Source organism: Anguilla rostrata, chromosome 7 (assembly GCF_018555375.3).
Source record: "Anguilla rostrata isolate EN2019 chromosome 7, ASM1855537v3, whole genome shotgun sequence".
Taxonomy (NCBI): Eukaryota; Metazoa; Chordata; class Actinopteri; order Anguilliformes; family Anguillidae; genus Anguilla; species Anguilla rostrata.
Window position 1 is genome coordinate 40596183 of NC_057939.1, and position 18219 is coordinate 40614401.

Sequence of the window (18219 nt, forward strand, 5' to 3'; positions counted from 1 at the left end):
TTCATCGTTTTACCTCAGTGCTCTTGACACAATATTTCAATTAGGCTAAAATCTTGCAAAATGAGGTATTGAATTCTAAACAAATGGATAGTTCTCAAAAATAAGGCAACCATACATGTAAGGAAAAATATATGGACAGAATACACCTGTGGCATTCGGTTGGCCGGAGAAGCAGATTGGTCTCGGCTCTGCCGGCTGGTGGAGGGAGCACACGCACCTGGGTTGCGTTAGCTAATCAGCCCAAGTGCGTAAAGGTGTGCTGCTCTTCACAGTTTGGGGCTGAGACCGGGGGTTCACACTGAGGGCGAGTTTCTTTATTTGAGTTGACTTAATTTCAGTGTTATTTCTTTTAACAAGACCGTAGAAACAATTAACTCCTGCTGAAATGTGTCACGGGGAACTGAAAAGTTGCAGCAGCTCGATTTTGCTTTCCTTTGTCTTTGTTATTTTATCTTGTTGCTTTAGTTTATTGTTGTTTATGTTTGTGTGGGTGCGCTCTATCTCTCTCCATGCGGCAACCAACGGTGGTCCCCGGCACTGCCGCATCTCCGACCCAGGGGTGTCATGCTGGTGTGTGACAACGCCTTAAGTATTGGTGTCTTCCTTAACAGTGTTTTGGCTTTCTTTAATACAATCTTTAAATAATTATAATGGTACATTTTAAAGAGTGAGCATTTTATAGGCACTATAGGCAATGGTTTAAAAAAAAAAACATAAACATTATACAACTGCAACCAACAGGAGTAAAGTCCAAAGACCCAGCGAGCACACAGCAATTACAACTAAAAACAGGTCATCCATAATCTTGCCTGGCATCTGGGGAATATGAAATGGCAGGAGTGAAACCCATTCTGACATCAGACTTACAGTACAATGCAATCAGCTCACACTTTTTTTAATAGCCATTTCAAGGCTTTATTCACAACATAAATAATTGGTCCATGCAGCCACTTGTATTTTTTCCGTCTAACAAGGGCACGCTGCTTATTTCAACGGGTAGATTTCACGTCTTTGATGATGACAGCTTGCACAGTGTTATAAAGGTAGCCCTTTAGTTGTTTAACATTTGCGATAAATTATACATAATTCACTGCAAGAAATATCCAGCAACTGACAGAAAGCCCTTGATAAAAAACTGAATCTGGTATGAAGAAGCATACCACTGATGGAGCAAGCTCTTCACTGACAGTCTTGTACTGAGGTGCATTTGCAGTCTGTCAAGAGATGACTTTGAGAGAGCGTGCTCCATGACAAATGGCACAGTGCCACTTTAATGTGGCTCAGAATAGAATAAGTGGTGGACTGCTAAGTGTCCTGTTGGCTTGGTTCGGAGCGCGAAATACTCACAGCACCACAGCCATTAACACTACAGATGTAACTACCATTATATTTGCCTCAATTAAAATGACTGGTGAGAACCGCTCTGCTCAGTCACATCTATGGAAGGCCTAAAGGTTATTTATGTTATAAATAAGAACAAACTTATCATATACAATGCCATTAAATTGCTAACATAAAACGTTTAATATGTTGGAATTCATGAATAAATGCCCTCTGTATCCTCCTATTCTGTTTGGCATGAAGAAAGGCTTGTTTCTTTATTGAGTACTTCTTCTTGAGATCTCACTTTGACCTGTCTCTGCTGTGGCGTTTAGCTGGTGCTTTGCATAGTCATGATATGATGAAAAAAACACCCACATATCCTAACACAGTGTTCCCATCCACATTGTGCTTATTCAGACCACAAAGCACTTATTTTTGAACAATAACTATGCAAGTGTTAGTTTCCCCATTCCCAATACTCCGTGGGCTCTATAGCCTCAGAAATGCATATAAATATTTTAGTAAAAATACAATAAAATAAAATAAATCCATTAAAGTACAATTGAAAAGAGTTTGTGTAAATTTGAACATATTATTAGTCCTTCCCAATACCCAAGCAAAATTCATGCAAGATAGCATCTTTTATTTAGCTGGATTTTATAATTACAACTAGTGTAGATTTTTAATCTCATAACATTTTTTTCGTGTGTGCTGCAGGAGGCTATAAATGAATCTCTTTTTGCCTTGAAGAAAGCATCTAGAATGTTCTCTCTCTCTCTCCTGAGACATCACCTAATTTGTTTTTAAATGGAGTGGAGGAAGTCGAAGAGAGCCGTCATGCAACTCAAGCTAATCTCTGCTGATTTAAGGACCATTGAGAAGAGCAGACGAGCACGCTCAGCCCATAGCAAAATGACAATTTAGATTTAATTTGCTCCTAACATATTATGGATACGCTTAATGATTTTACAGTTTTCCTCTTTCACGTTTTGTTTATTTTATTCTTTTTGCTCTGCTGTAATGTTGTATGTCACACTAATGAAAGTCAGTGCAGCTCCAGTTAAAAGCATCGGGGGCCTGTTGGGAGTTCTAAAATGGACCAGCTGACAAAAGCTTCTGTGACATGCAGCCTGTGGCCTACAGTTCTCAGTTGTGTCTGTTGAGATGGGTGTCCACTCAAAATCCCCTAGACATTCTCAGTGGCCACGGAGAGATCCCAAGATATTATATAACATAGCTGATGAAATGCATCATTAATAACATAAATCATATAGATTTTGATGTCAATGTTGATCTACATTGGGGATTGAATAAGAAAAATGCACTTGCTAGAGGGAAGAATGAAATCACAAACCATGTCCAATATGTACGTGGGAGATAAAAAAAAAATGAAAATTAAAAAAAAAAAAAACAAGAGACAATGTTACAGGCCTCAATTGCATGTTAATATTATGCTTTTCTTGGAGATAATTAATGAGGATGTGAATTATGTCAATGTCAGGTTTAATGTTTTTTTTTTTTTTTTTTTTTTAGATTATTTGAAATGGTTGAGGTGATTCAAGTATCTTTGCTTTATGTAATGTATCAAATTACAAATAACATTTTAAAGTGCTCATTGGCAACTGTAGTTGACATGTACTGAATTGGCATTCTGATAACACCGTGCCCCTTGAGAGGAGAGTGTTGATGTGCTCTTCTCTAATAAGGAGCAATTCAAAGTTTTCACGCTCCTGCTTATTTACAATGATACCATCTTCAGGGGATGAGAGTGGAATGAAAGAGGGGAATGCCATTAACAAGAATGAGGGACGGAGAGAAGCCAATAAAGCACAGCGCTATTTCATCCTGATAACAGCGCTCGCTGAAAATGCACATTGGTTTCGCGACATGCATTCTCAAGTGTGTAAGGTGCGCACAAGCTAAGGTAATGGTCCTTAAGAGCAGCTATAACTTGCAATCCAGTTCCTGGCATACCAGAACATTGTTGCCAGTAAAGTGACCAGCAATGGATTTAACAAAGTTGAAAATGCAAATAAATCTGCCTTTGGTTTTGTTTGCTACGATACACGTCCTCCGCTAACTTTCTCCACCCCATCCTTTGCAGTTTTGTTTTATAATATTCTGGGAGGGAGCTCAATGGGCAGACGTTCACATTTAAAATGAGCGCAATGTGCATTATTTACTTTCAAATGAGTATACGGGATTGAAATACAACTTTAATAACTTTTTAGTTTAAAAAGCATGACTGTAAAATTGCAAAAATGTAAAAATGTATAGAATGCTCAATGCAGACTATGCATCTTAAAAAAAAAAAAAAAACATAAAAAATAAAACACAAACTCCAGGGGTTTTCGATTAAACAAATTTCACAAAAATGTGATTGTTGGTTACTCACCCCAATCTTTATCCTGACAGCAGAAGCAAAATATTGTTATTATACTCAGATTTTCAATGAGATGTAAAATGATGACATAAATTCTATTTACATTCCATTTCAAGCTAGAAACAGATGACACACTGGGTGTGTTTATGGACCTTGAGAGATTGCACATTTCACCATTGAAGAGAATTGTGAAACCAAGCATTTTACACATAAACAATAACAGCCAACTGATGGCATTGGATGTAAAATATTTCAGTATTAACTGAAGGCTGCAGAAGTAGGCAATAGGTTTCAACAGCAGGTTGAAATAGTTACCTTATATTGTACCTTTTTATGTTTATTTTTATTTTATATTTAAGAGGCCATTGTGCAATATTCCGAAAGACTCCAACACTGGAAATTGTGGTGCTGTTATGTCTGTTCATCAAAATTGGCCTGATCTCACTTTGGCCTGTGGCGGACAAGCCTTGATTGGTTGGGCAGGTGGGGGTCGCTCCCCTTTCCCTGGTGCTGGCGTGGAGGTGGCTGAGAAGCCTCAGTCACTGTGGCACGTCATGGGCCTCCAGGTACAGCGAGTATTATCACAGGCTGCATCACATGATATTCAACATGTTTCTGATGGCATCTTCACAGGCACACATCCTGTAGAGGTGAAGCCTTTGATGTTCTGCAGCGGCTCTCCTAGCTGACGTCAGATTGTCTAAAGACCATCGGCCCCTAATTCTGATTTCCCCACGTGTGCTAAAATACCCACCCACTGGGAATTCTTTGCAGCTGAGTTATGCACTGATACACTTGCTATGAGGGTAATCAGAAGTCACATGCATAAAGGATACATAGCTCAGCTCTCCTGGGCTCAGAAGGTTTGAGCTATTTCCCTGAGCTGTCTAGGAGCTACAGTGGTATAAAGGCTCATTATAAATAATTTGATTCCCAGTTCATTGATGCCCGTGGCAAAAAGTGAATTTGTTTTCTTAACTCTTGAAAGATACTTTCACCGTTGGTATGGGGACAAATAAATAAATAAATAAACAGAGCTGAAAAAAAAAGATTTTTTTTTCTTCTATTTAACAGACAGCAAGGTACATGTGCACACACAGACACACACACACTGAAGTCATTTTTAAAATCAGCATCTAAATGTGTGAATGTGTGCTAATAAATGCTCATTTAAACGACAGAAACATTGCTTCTTAGCTTATTGGAATCACATGCTATCAAACAGAGGACACTACCTCATGCTTCAGATGTGATGTTTGTGACCTAACATGAGAATCCGTGAGACTATTTTGGTTGCTTTTCCGGCCATTTGCTGCAGTGAGATCTGGAAAGACCCCCGTTTCCTGTTGTTCATTTTGTGTTTTACCTGCAATAGGATTGATTTTCCCAGAAAACGAGGGCAGAACCTAATCAGCGCAAACTGCGCCGGGAGGGGTTCGGTCGCGCCGCGTCTTCCCCACCTGGGCCCCCGTATCGCCGCGGTCCGCCAGCGAACCGCTGGGGCGTGATGCCGCGATGCAGGCAATTCATCTCGAGGAGACCTTTCTACCTTGAGTGCAGGCAGCAGAGCATCAATCTGCTGCTTGTCCAGGGTTAAAATAGGGCCTGTGCTGGGGTCTTCAGTCAGTCTGTACCAATTCATCCAAAACGCAAAGGAGTGCGACCCAAACGTATGCTGGGCTCGCCTCCAGATTCCTGAAATAAGGCAGCACATGTAGCAGTGGTGACCAAGGTCGCTGTCAATTAAATGCATTCATTAATTTATTTACTGTGAATATGGACTATTCAAATATATTCTTTCTAAGACATCGGGTGCTGTAAACTGCACATCGTGATCCTTCAACTGCTCTTGTTTTTCAGATCACGATCACAAATATCGAACCACTTTGAGGGTGTCTACACATTTGTTTGAATGATGGGCAAAATAGCTTTCAGGTACCACCAAAGGGGGTGGGGAAAGAGAGAAAAAAAAATCCATGTTGTCAAAATATGGGTTTGCTCTGGTCTCGGGACGTCTGCCAGGAGCAAGCACATCACACGGTTGGCAGTGTTGCTCAGTCTGAGTAATGGACTGTCTGGATGTTAAACCGTCTTCTCCACTCCTGGGCTACTGCCATCTCTTCTGATGAACGTGTTTGCCTGTCAGTATTTATCCCCTGCACTTGTGTGGTCTGGAGTCAACGCTTCGATGTTCGATCATCGCACGGTTGATCCGGCCAGAGATGGGCTCCGGAAGAATGTGGCGGTAAACTCTTGTTTGTTTGCCAGCAAATCAAGGGCCCTTTTCATGCTGCTGCCAGTTACATTTGTTTAATTTCTTCAGTCGCATCCGGTCTCCTGATACTTACAAATTTGCACCGTATAGTTGATGGTCCTGATGGCCAGCGGATCACCTTCGGCTTGCCCTGTCTATGGTGTGAACGTGCCGATCACAGTAAAAGTTCACCAGCGATATCTCTGGTTGATAACTGCCCTGCATGGAAGGCCTAGTCATCCCACTGATTATCGTATCTAAAAGAGCTGCTCCTACATTTTAATCACAATTACTTTCAACCCTCACCATGCTACCCATTTATACTGATTGCTAACTGACAGGCCACATCGTGGGTCATTGCCGTGGATGGCAAAATTGGACTTGAATTCTGAAATTAGACTTATAATTCAGCAAAATCCTTTATGGCATAATACGTGGCATAGACTTCTGACTCAGTCTTTGAAGGAGAAAGCCTATTTTGAATTGTGAGTCTGAATAGAAGGAGCACTATATTGTGGATACCAACTTAAAAACAAAGTACCAGAACAAAGCAGACATGAGCAAAATGCTGCATTACCACTGTATAGTGCACATTGTCCATTTGCACATTTCAAATTGTGGTTCACTGTTCTTTAATTCTCAGAATATTAGCCAAAATGCAATCAAATATACAGTGAATATTCTGGTGACAGGCAGCAGAAATCATGTACACTAGCCATGCATGATCAACCGTGTAGTGATGACATTGAATGTATCATTCATATTGAAGATATGGATTGTTCAATAGGTGCAATAACACTTTAATTTGCAATAACGTATTTTGACAAAATATGTGGCATAAACATCTATTAAACATTATGAATAGTCCCATTTACACAGACGCGTATGCAGGGAGGATAGAATATGTGACAGATGTTTGAATTAGTAGGAGAGCTGATGTTGTATTTCTTTGAAATATCAACACCTATCCATTACTTATAATGATTGACGGTGTTTTTTGTTGGAAGGACACACATTATAATTCATAGGCATATGTTAATGAATAATGAAGTACACGTGGACATCATGGTCTGCAAGTTGAGTATTAAATGGAACAAATGAATGTTTTTTTCTTAGATTGCTTCAAGGTTCTTTCCTGTGAAGGAGATGACAACAAAGATAAAGTACATTATAATCTAAAAATTCAGAATGATGATGAATTGCATTAGCTCCTTTCAAGTTACCATGAAATCTGACATTTCTCAGATTGGATTCCACCATACTGCACCATCTGGAGACATAATTATATTTCTAGGGATGGAAATAAAAGGTGTGGGGGGGGTGGCGGCATCAGCGACTTTGTGTGTGGTTGTGTGTTTGGATGTGTGCATGTATATGTGTATGCTTGTGTATGGCTCTGTATAAATATTTCAAGGTATAAACTGTGAAGTTAACACAAAAAAGGATAATTACATTTCATATTAATAATATTCCTTTTTCATGCTCTGGCTTCAACAGCTGTGTGTGTGTGTGTCATTTCATTATGTTAGATTCTTGATGAAGATAGTGTTAGACAGTGCAATTTTCACAAACCGCTGCTTTTCACTGATTTTCACAGCTGTATTCTTACATGCTGAATATGTCACTCCACTGTGCGTCAGTAGTATTGCGTACAATCGATCTGAGGACTCGGGGGGGGGGGGGGGGGGGGCACTGCTGTTGTACCCTTGAGCAAGGTACTTTACTTGCTCCAGTAAAATATCTAGCTGTATACATTCATTGAATGCAAACTGTGGAGGTCGCTCTGGATAAGGATGCTTGCTAAATGTGTGCATCGTTCTGCCTCAAAACCAACTTCATTCTAGTTTTTTTTTTTTTTTTTAAAAGGTTCCAGATGTTCCCAGCAATACAGACCTACTGTGACTCCATGGGAGGAATGAGATGCTGAAGAAACTAATGACTCAGTGAGGCCACCAGAGATCTGGCTATGCATTCATATGGACGTGTGCCTTATGTGGTGACTGTAAAAAAATGCATGCAAATCTGCCTTCTCTGCCTTGTATTTTTGTCACTTATATCTGATCTTGAGATTCCCTGTAGCCCCTATGTGCATAATCATCTGCTTGTGTGACCATTTAGAAATCTCTCAATGACAACAAAATTGGACTTTTGCAGGATTAAAGAACCCAGTTGAAATGCAAGTGACTCCGAGCTGCAACAGACACTGTGCGGGATTCTGGGAATGTGTAGTCAGCTTCCTTTGGATGCATTAAAAGGGAGTAGGGAAAGGCGTTTTTATTTTTAGCCAGAAGCCTTACACACACATGGGTCTATGGCTAAGAGGAAATTTCTACAGCCAGTAGAATGGAGTCTTTGGGTTTTCAAGTGGAGCTGTGGGCAAATTCACTCTCAGGTCAGATGCCCGATAGGTGTTCACATATGGCAAGAGATCAGAGGGAATTTTTACTTTTTACCATCTGTATTTTTTTGTTTAGCCACAAACAAGTCCGAAGCGGTCAATTCCAGCCCCTCCGCATTCACCCTTGCCTCTAGTCTCTGATGGCTTGTGCTTTCTCACCATCTCTTTCTATTCCATGCGTGAAGTTTGAAGACCGCGGCCCACCTGCCAGAGAAGCTTGAGCCGGAATGGTAGAGTGAGGATGTGCCCCCTCTCATCTCCTGTGGCACTTTCCACCTCTTGAGTCCTTAAAGATGTGCCATCTGGAGGTCCCCCTGAACTCTTGTGGGGCGAGAATGGCACTTCGCGTTCTCAAGATTATCAGTAAGCGTCCTCAGAAGGTGCTCCTTCTATTTCACTGCCTCTCAAGACAGCCCGCCCAATCATGTTTGGCCACAGGGCTGCCCAGCTGTAGCAAGGTCCCATGGCTGAAAATGATTAAATGTAGCTTTTCTCTCTCTCTCTCTCTCTCTCTCTCTCTCTCTCTCTCTCAACAAACAAACATAGAAATTGGTGTGCCTGGGCCCTCTTTTCTCAAAACCCCTCCCTGCTCCCAGACATGGTTTGTATGCATCTACAGCACAAGCATATACAGTATGTAATCCAGCATGATAAAACAATTTTGTAATTTTGCTGTGCTGTTTCAGAAAGGTTCAGGTCTCAGAGGCTTCACTTTCTCATGTCCCAAAGCAGGTAGGAAAATTACTTTGACATTGTTTTCACCCATCACCAAGGTTTTCAAACAGCGGAACACAATGTTGATCTTTTTTTTTTCTTCTTTTTTTTTAATAGACTCAGTGGATACTCCGTGCGAGAGTGGATGTCTGTACGAGCGAGCTGCTGTGGCTCTGATAAAATGAGACATGGGTTACAGAGCTTTTGATATACTGCAGCTGTTCGTCACCTCGTCTGACCTTCACCCCCAGTCCGTACCCCGGAGACGTGTCCAGAATTAGAACAGGTTAAAGTCAGTAATGGTGTTCAGAACTAACAAAATATGGAATAGGCTCACTTGGAGCAAGGGAGAACAAAATATGTCTTTTAAAAATAGTTAACATTGACATGATAAATAAACTTTGAATATTTGTATAGCAATACAAGGTTATAGGCCTACCCTCCCACCCCCTCCCCACCTTCTCCTGTTGCTTTTTCCGAATAAACTGTTGACCTTTGGTCACTTTTTAATGTCATGAGAGTTATATTACTTCTACTGCCCTAAGGCTGAACAGATGTTAAGAAGATGTGTTTGACACTTTTCCCCTAACTTTTTGGATATACATTGCCATCATCAATCATTTCTTTGAAAACCCCCCACCCTCCCAAAAATTATCTTTTCTGAAAGTGATTCATATGGACACAACTTTGTAACTTAGTTATTATTATATTTTGCTGAATGTGCCATTAGTTTATTTTCAGACTGAGGCTCTATAATATTAGACATACAAGAAAGGAAAAAAGAAAACTGGAAAAAAAAATGGGACCGTGTCCAAATTACAAATTACAAAACCGATCTCCAATTTCCCTTCAGTGAGTGATTGCTTATTTGAGTAAAAACTCCATCAGGCATTCGGCAGTGATATTTAGTCAAACTTTTGACCTCGTTAGGCCAACAGTCTGCAACCCTCATCAAACTCTGAGAATGTAATCTGATAATCTCGTCACGTGCTAAAATGAAGTCCGAGTGAGGTCAGAGTGAACCATGTATGGATCGGTAAGCAATTATTTTCATCTTGTTTTTTTCTCCAGTGAAAATGAAATGCTCTCTTACATGTATTGGTACATTTCTAGCTAACTATTAATACGGCATACTGTATTCAAGCAATATGACATGGGGCTAATCTACATACTTAAAAAACACAAAACACTGCTATGAATAAGAATAAGAAAATAAATATGCGGTCATGTCCATGTATGCATTAAAGAATAATAGTAAATAAGTACATAAATCCCCCAGGTCAGACGAATAGAAACTGAAATAAAGAATAAAAGTGGTACAATTACCCAAACATCCCTTTCAGCCCTGCAGAAAGCGTTTGATACTGTCAGGCACAATTTAATGTCAACTGCATTGTGCCGAATGGGTGTCAGTTTGGGTTGGCGAGAAGCCCGGCGAGACTGTGACCACACAGGACAGTTTCCGGCAGATTCTGCCGGGAACTGGCTCCGGCCTCCACAAACGCTACCCGTGGCAAAACAACGGCACGCCTATTCGCCGGGAGGCAGTGTCCAATGGATGTGCATTTTAAATTTGACTTCTGTTGTCCTACTGATTCAAGAAACATCTGTTATGAAGTTTTCCTACGTCTACCCGGCTATCTGTCTGTTTTTGCCCTTCTGACCTTTAGTCCATCAACAACTTCTGCATCTTCTTCTTATTCTGATCAATATGTTGCTTCATTATCTATAAATAAGCAGCTACAGGTTCAAATGTCTCTTGCCTTATTTATCTATTTGTTTATTGGATTATTTATTTATTCATTTGTTTTTTTTTTTCTTCTGTTTATTCCTGTATTTATTTATTCTGCGGGATACCAGGGACACGGATGCCGGTTTAAAGTTCCTGGATAATTAGCCTCTAAATTGACATTGAAAAAGTACAAATTCTCCCACTGTGAGAGAGGCTGGTGGGGTAAAAGCATTTGTGCAGCTGGTAGGGTGAATATTCTTTTCATTTGCCTTGACTTAATAAGGCACTCCACTTGTAGCCCGGGGGCACTGTTTCAACATTGGAAGCGCTCCATAATGCACGGCAGGCTTAAAAGGTACATTTTAAATGTATAATTCCGTGCATACAGAACAGAATAAAGGTGTTGCAGCCATTATAATCAGACAGATTTCTGATGTATTGGTGGACAGTAGGTAATTGTATATATTTTGATTAAAAAGCAATATTATGGCTTATAAAAATTCTAGCTACCATATCAGTGAAAGTTATGTGTTATTGTTTTATAAGTCTATCAAATATGTTTTTACTTTAATAAGTGCTATCATAAGTTTGATTCAAGTGACAAACCTTTGGTGAGGGAAATGACGGAAATGTAAATAATCTGAAATATTATTAATATACCACTGCTGTCCCCTGCTTAGTGATGCTATATTTAAATTGCATGCTAATTAAATGACCACAGAGAAAGAGAAATACAAGTGATAAATACAGAGATTTATATGTACAGCAGATCATGAAAATAGATGGTAAAGTTTTCCGTATGTGTGTTACAAAACTGCGATTTGTATGTGAGAGTTAGCAAGCCCAAGTGAGTATCGAGGCATGAATTAGTGCAGCAAACCAAGAGGGTAGATTGTATGGTGATGATTCAAACGATGCAATCAAATTAAATTGCATCATCAAAATCATCACCATTATAATTCAACGCATTTCCTACATTTCACACTTAGCTGGTCTTCTGCAGGCAGTAGTCAGGCCTTCTTGAAAATGGTTAACTAGGCAGAGGTGCAATAGTGATTTAAAGCATTTAGCTATACAGTAGATTGATTCACTCATTCAATCTATTTTGATTGCTACTTTTACAATGTATGTCATATTCAGTAGCGCATAGATTGTAATCATTGTGTTACAATGCACAGCTTACAGGCTTTGTTTCTAAATGATCTGCACCAATTTGGAACGTGTTGCCAGTGCTGATTTAAACATGAAAACTATAATGGGTCAGTCATTATTGTTACATAACATTATAGATTACATTACATTATAGGCATATGCTGCTTCTCTTATCTAGAGTGACTTACAACAAGCCCAATCTCATACATGCACATACACACACACATACAGACACACTCTTAGTCAGTGATGAACAGTAACAATGCAGCACAGAAGACACAGCCTAAATAACTGAACTAACCGAAGTCAAATGTGCACTCCTCATTTTCAAACATTTGTCCAGGGTCAATTGCAGAATGCTTAGCTGGAGTTTAAACCTCAGGTCTAAATCCCTAGGACACAGAACTGCATTACAACTGGAACAGTTCATCCTTCTTTCACACATTTGGATAGCAGGTCCAGTTGTAACACTGTTCTGTGGTTTAGGTGTTTAAACCTGAGGTTTAAACCGTAGCTAAGCATGTTGAAATTGACCCACTTTTTTTTCTGCACATGTTACAACTCAACAACAAATAATTCACCTGATTCATTCTTGTAATTGTCTTAGCTACCTAGCTTGCTGTTCTTTGAGACTGTGAGTGAATTTCCACCCACACTGGGCATGCCAGCCAACATCTGGTGTTACATGTTATTTATTTATGTATTTATTTATTCATTCATTTATTTAATTGCCCGTAATCAGAGACGTGTTGCCATCTTCAACTGCAGTGCCGCCTGCTGGTGGTGCCTGGCCCCACAGGCCGAGATATAAAATTGCCACCTTTTTTTGGGTAGCCTGTGCCTCACCAACATTTTGATCATAATGATCTTTCAAATACTCTGGTTAATGTTGTTTTTTTTTTTTTCTGTCTCAAAGTGTGACAACCTTATACAGCAGATAAAGCTTCAAGTACTACCGTTCATTCAGTTTTGACTGATCATAGAAATAATGATAATTAGCATGCAATCTCAGCCCTCACCAGCCTGACGATTCAGGAGTACCTGATGACTCATCAATATTCACCGTGTTGGTGATGATTGACACTCCTTATTTTCAAACAACCCAGTGTCATGCACTTCAGTTTTTTTTTAAATTTATTTATTTATTTTTTTTAACGAGGAAGCAAACTCGATGGTCCAAGTGGGGGAACTGACACAAAAGGCTGCTGCAAGGTTTCTTACAACGTGTCAACAGCAACAACAGCTGTTCCAGATTCTGAAGAGGCTAATTTCACATCTCCAGCTCTTGATCTTGTGTTGATGAAGCCTTGCAACACTCTATGGAGGCATTTGCTTGTATATGTATGAGAGCCTAACCTAAACCTGACACCAACCATAGCCCTTAATTCAATCTATGTTCAAACAACAAAAAATTAAAAAAGCTTGTTTTTTTTCACCCGCTTGGTGTCTTCAATTAGGTGATAGGTGAACTCATCAGACTGTGAAGAAATAAATTTAAACATGCAGACATAGGGGAGAGTCAGTATACATGTAACAGTTTTTGGATTTTGCTCCTTTTCTCAGAAAATGTTCAGTCTAGCACTATGAAATATTACTTCAAACAGTTCTGGCATGTCAGTAGTAGCCTACCTGTTTCAGTTAAGCGACTGCAAATTCGTAACTTAATCAAGTCAGATTAGTTACGCTGGATTTTTGCTACCGTTACCGTAAATGACTGTACATCAAAGTTACCACGTAGCCTACTGTTGTAAGACAATATAGTGACCCGTGAATGAGATTATGTTCATTGCTTTACCGCACTAGATTAGTACAAGATTAGGCTTATTTTATACATGAAATGAATGAAAAGTTTAATTACTTTTGCCACTGCTTATTTATGCATTGAAAACAAACACAAAACCAAATAGGAAAAGCAAATGGCCAGCTATACAGACCAATATGTTGTGTGCTTATAGTAAATGCATTTGGGCAGGTGGCTGTTTCTTTTACATTAATCATTTGGTATAGGACTGAATTGTACATAGCCTATACAATCCTCAAATGGCGTCTGTAGCAGCAGTGTACAAAAAGTCATTGACCGTATTACATTTACGATGCATTACATTTATACAGACTCTCCCCTATATTCTAAGTGAAACTAACATGGATGACTTTAGACCATAGTCTGTGCACAAAACTATCTGACTATTGTTCATTTTCACAGTCTGACCATGAAGTTAGCTGAATAACCGTTTATAGACATACATTTCACAAAAAAAAGAAAACAAATGTCATGGGTAATAAGCATGTTCCTATCTTATTTCTTGTTAAAATAAGAGCAATAATATTACCACAAGCCATTGTTCTAGTTTATTTGTGAGTCCCAGGTCGAAGTGTTAACTGTCAGATATGGTTTTGAGCGCTCACATTTGGTTGTGCGAACAACAAGTAGTTCCTGCTGGGAAGATCTCACGTGGTGGCAGTGCCAAATGAAACCCTAAACCACTGTAACTCTGTAACTGTCAGTCAAAGTTCCGGGTAAATGTTAATTGGACCCAGGCTCTTGACTTTTAAATGTGACACACCCATCTTTTCATACATAATTTCCATTTCAGGCATTTAGCAGACACTCTAAGCCAGAGTAGTTTACACAAATTACATTCTTTGTTCATACAATCAATACATAAAACTGGATATTTATCAAAGTAATTCAGGTTAAGTACCTTGCTCACACCTACACTAGTAGCAGCCCACCTGGGAATCCAACTCTCTTCCCTAACTAATTTTCAATCAAACCTGTTTTTTCTCACTCCAGATTTTATGCGATAATAAGTGTGAAGGGTATAGAAGATGGTGCCCACGCTGCATTGCCTTAGCAGCACTATGTAACATTAATATACCTACTGTATGTTCAAGCTGGTTTCATAGGGGGATCAATGGCAATGTTTATGATGTTTAAAATTAAACTTAGGTTTTTTTTTTTTTTTGCATGACATTACACTATTGGCTTGGCAGCCCATAAACTACTCAGGTAGCATACTGTAAAACAGGCATACACCTTACAGCCCTGAAGCCATTCCAGCCAGGCCAGCGTCACTCTGACATGCCTTATGTTCTCAAACACAATCAGGCATGCGTTTTATATGCGTGCGCGTGCATGTGTGCGCGTGCATGTGTGTGCATATGCGTGTGCATGTGTGTGTGTGTGATCTGAAATGTTCACAAAAGCCAAGAAAATTGCACTTCTTTAGTGTATTTTTTGACAACATAAAATAAACATCACACAGCATTATGTATTATTGTATTATTGCTTGTGCTTCTATGAAAATTTAAAATACATTGGATAGAAGGTTTGTGACAGTGTTCTTAAATCTTGACATGCGTTTTTAGTGCACAGTAGTAAACCACCTGGAAAGATTTTCAGTACGAACCAATGTGTAAAATGTTTTATAATAAAAGGCATCATGTCTGTAGATGTGAGCATGAGTATGCAAGTGTTTTTGAAAATAAAGTACCTCATTAAAATTCAGGGGGCATTAGGGAGGCTGCTCTGGTATAAGCTCGAGCTCTGATTTCTTAAGACAGGGTCCATACAAAATGTATCTCGTTATTTCCCTTGCTGTTTGCGTGATGATGTCTCAATTGAAAAAAAAAAAAAAAAGAGTACAACAATTCTCCCTTCTTGTAAGCAGTGGACCATAAATTATGCATCTTGAAACAGTGGAGCATTGTTACACTTTTAGCTGTGACTAATCTCCCTGTTATGTATTTTGGCAGAACAAGATTTGTAGGTTTGTCTCATTTACCTCATGCCGTCATTTGAAATGCTACAAAGAGGTATGATTTGATCTTAATGGAACAACACATTTTTGTGAAACACAACGGACTGACCGATTGTAGACATTTCAGTTGCGTGCAAAGATAACTAAAAAAGAAGTGTGTGTGTGTGTGTGTGTGTGCATGTGTGTGCAGTAACAATATTTTACCACTAAAGTAACGTACACGTTTTTGAACAGTGTGCAGTTTTAGTCCTAAAAAAATAAGTTATTCTGCACCAAAGTCAGCAAACCATTTCTTTATGGACCTCTCTTTGTGCACAGGAATACTTTCATGCTAAAACAGGAAAGAGCCTATGCCTATCATCGTATGCTGTAACATTACGATTTCCCTTCACTGGAACTAAGGGGCCTAGCCGAAACCATGAAAAACAGCCCCAGACAATTATTCCTCCTCCACCAGGTGATTGGTGGGCCTGTGTGCCACCCCTCAAGTTGAATCATGCTGTGCACTGTGTTCCAGCGTGCAAGGTATGATTTTAACACACGCATATGTAATATATACCATGTTCAAATTATATATTTTGGCCAGTGGTCACCTTGAAATTCATTGTAGAGAAATCGATTGGTGGATATTAAGTGGTTATGGGATATCCAACAACCTGTCTGTTACTACTGAAAAGATTGTCAGAGATAAAAATTTCTTAGGAAGTGCCATGCACTGACACTATGCCAGATGATGCAAATAACTTCATGAATATTTAAACGACATGCAAATGTCAGCGCATGACAAGCAATGCTTTTAGTTTGAGAACTAATTTTATGTGCCGTTCTTTATTAATTTGTTTATATATATATACACAGTATATATGTATATGTGTATATATATATATATATATATATATTATGTATATAAATGAACATATTAAAAAACAGTAGTCTACTCCAGACTCCATGTTGTGAAATGTATCCCGCATTCAGGCTGCAGCGAAACGTAAACCCAAAAAGTTCACCGTGAGTACAATGCATCTCATTCTTTAAACAACAAAGCTGTTCCATTCGCGAAGGGGAAAAGTAGAATAACAGTGAGAGAACATTGTTGCAGACTTTCTGACATGCTGACTTATATTACTGTATTTTTTGTCTACATTTCACATTAGGTAGAGCTTGACTCACCTTGAAAAGAAGTATAGATGTGTCAGGTCTGCTTTTTAATACATGCCCTAATTCTCCGCCTTGCTTCATGCGTATTTTCTAACGGTTCATTACTGCCGTTGCATTTCTATTCAAAGTCACTCCGCCATTTGGGCAAAATGATCAAGGTCATACCACCCCTGCCATTGCGCTGTTCACCTCTTTTTTCCATTTTTCTTTTCTTTACTTCATGACAATATGAGGTTTCCTGTAGAGTGAGTGTTGGAGCCGCCGATTAGCTGTGATGTTCCTTCAGTCCAGCATCATGGATTCAAACATGTGCTTTATCATTTCTCATACTGAGTTTGGGGCAAAATTATCATGAATTAGAAAACAGCCGAATTGAAAAATCTCTCCTTGGTTGTCACTGATCACTCTCAATGTTGCTCTTATAACACTTCCCCCAGCAGGGCTGCCTAACCCTTTTCCTGTAAATTTACCATCCTGTAGGTTTTCATTTAAATCCTAATTTGGCACACCTGATTTAACTTATTGGCGGAGCAGTGAGATCTCTGGCTATTGAATGCTGTGTGCTTTATTGGAGTTGGTGTGAAAATCTACAGGATGGTAGATCTCCAGGAGCAGGGTTGGGCAGCCCTGGGCTACGTGATTTCATTAAATGCTAAATGCTATTGGAAATGAGCTGAAGAGGTACTGACCATGGTTGGCGTAGATAATTCTGTACAACCTTATAATAAACGTAACTTTTTTGTGAATTAAATAAAAATCACTTTAATGAATAATTGTTTTGTATTTATGTTATTTTTTATTTAAAAAAAAAAAATATTCACTGCAATATGTAAAGCACTTTGAGCTGCATGGTTCCTAGATGGGGACTTGTTAGGGAAGGTTAGAATTAGCATTGCTCTGTATATTGGTATATAACCCTGCATAGTGTAGCCTTGCTGTAGGTTCCTCAAATTGACTACTCAGGATATTTTGGTTAATAACACATTTGCTTACTGTTAATTTTGACAAACCACTCGGAGTGCATCTGATTAACCAGTCCACGGTGATGAACAATAAGGTTATTAATAATGCATAATGCATTTGCATCTGCATGGCATTATTGTTGTAACCAAATGTATAATATGCAAATTGCAGGAAAAAGAGCATCTGGTACACAAATACATTTATTATAAAAATACATTTCAAAAAATATAACTCCTATCTCATGCTTTCAAGTTCATTTGCAGAAATTATCATTTTAATTATGGTTTGACAAAAAAAGCCAGTGAAAAATTATATCTGAGGGAAACCACACAATTGCAATAGGAAATAAATCCCAAGATCCCTCTAGGTGAAAGGGGTTGT

The 18219-nt window shown here is 39.0% G+C and overlaps 1 long non-coding RNA gene across 1 annotated transcript; it reads left to right on the plus strand.

Annotated features, from left to right (window-relative positions):
• The first annotated feature begins 252 nt into the window (after positions 1-252).
• Positions 253-10819, plus strand: LOC135259697 (uncharacterized). The gene is made up of 5 exons (XR_010331356.1): positions 253-570; positions 8544-8721; positions 8905-8959; positions 9045-9090; positions 9190-10819. It is a non-coding gene; the product is annotated as an uncharacterized LOC135259697 (long non-coding RNA).
• The last annotated feature ends 7400 nt before the right edge of the window (positions 10820-18219 follow it).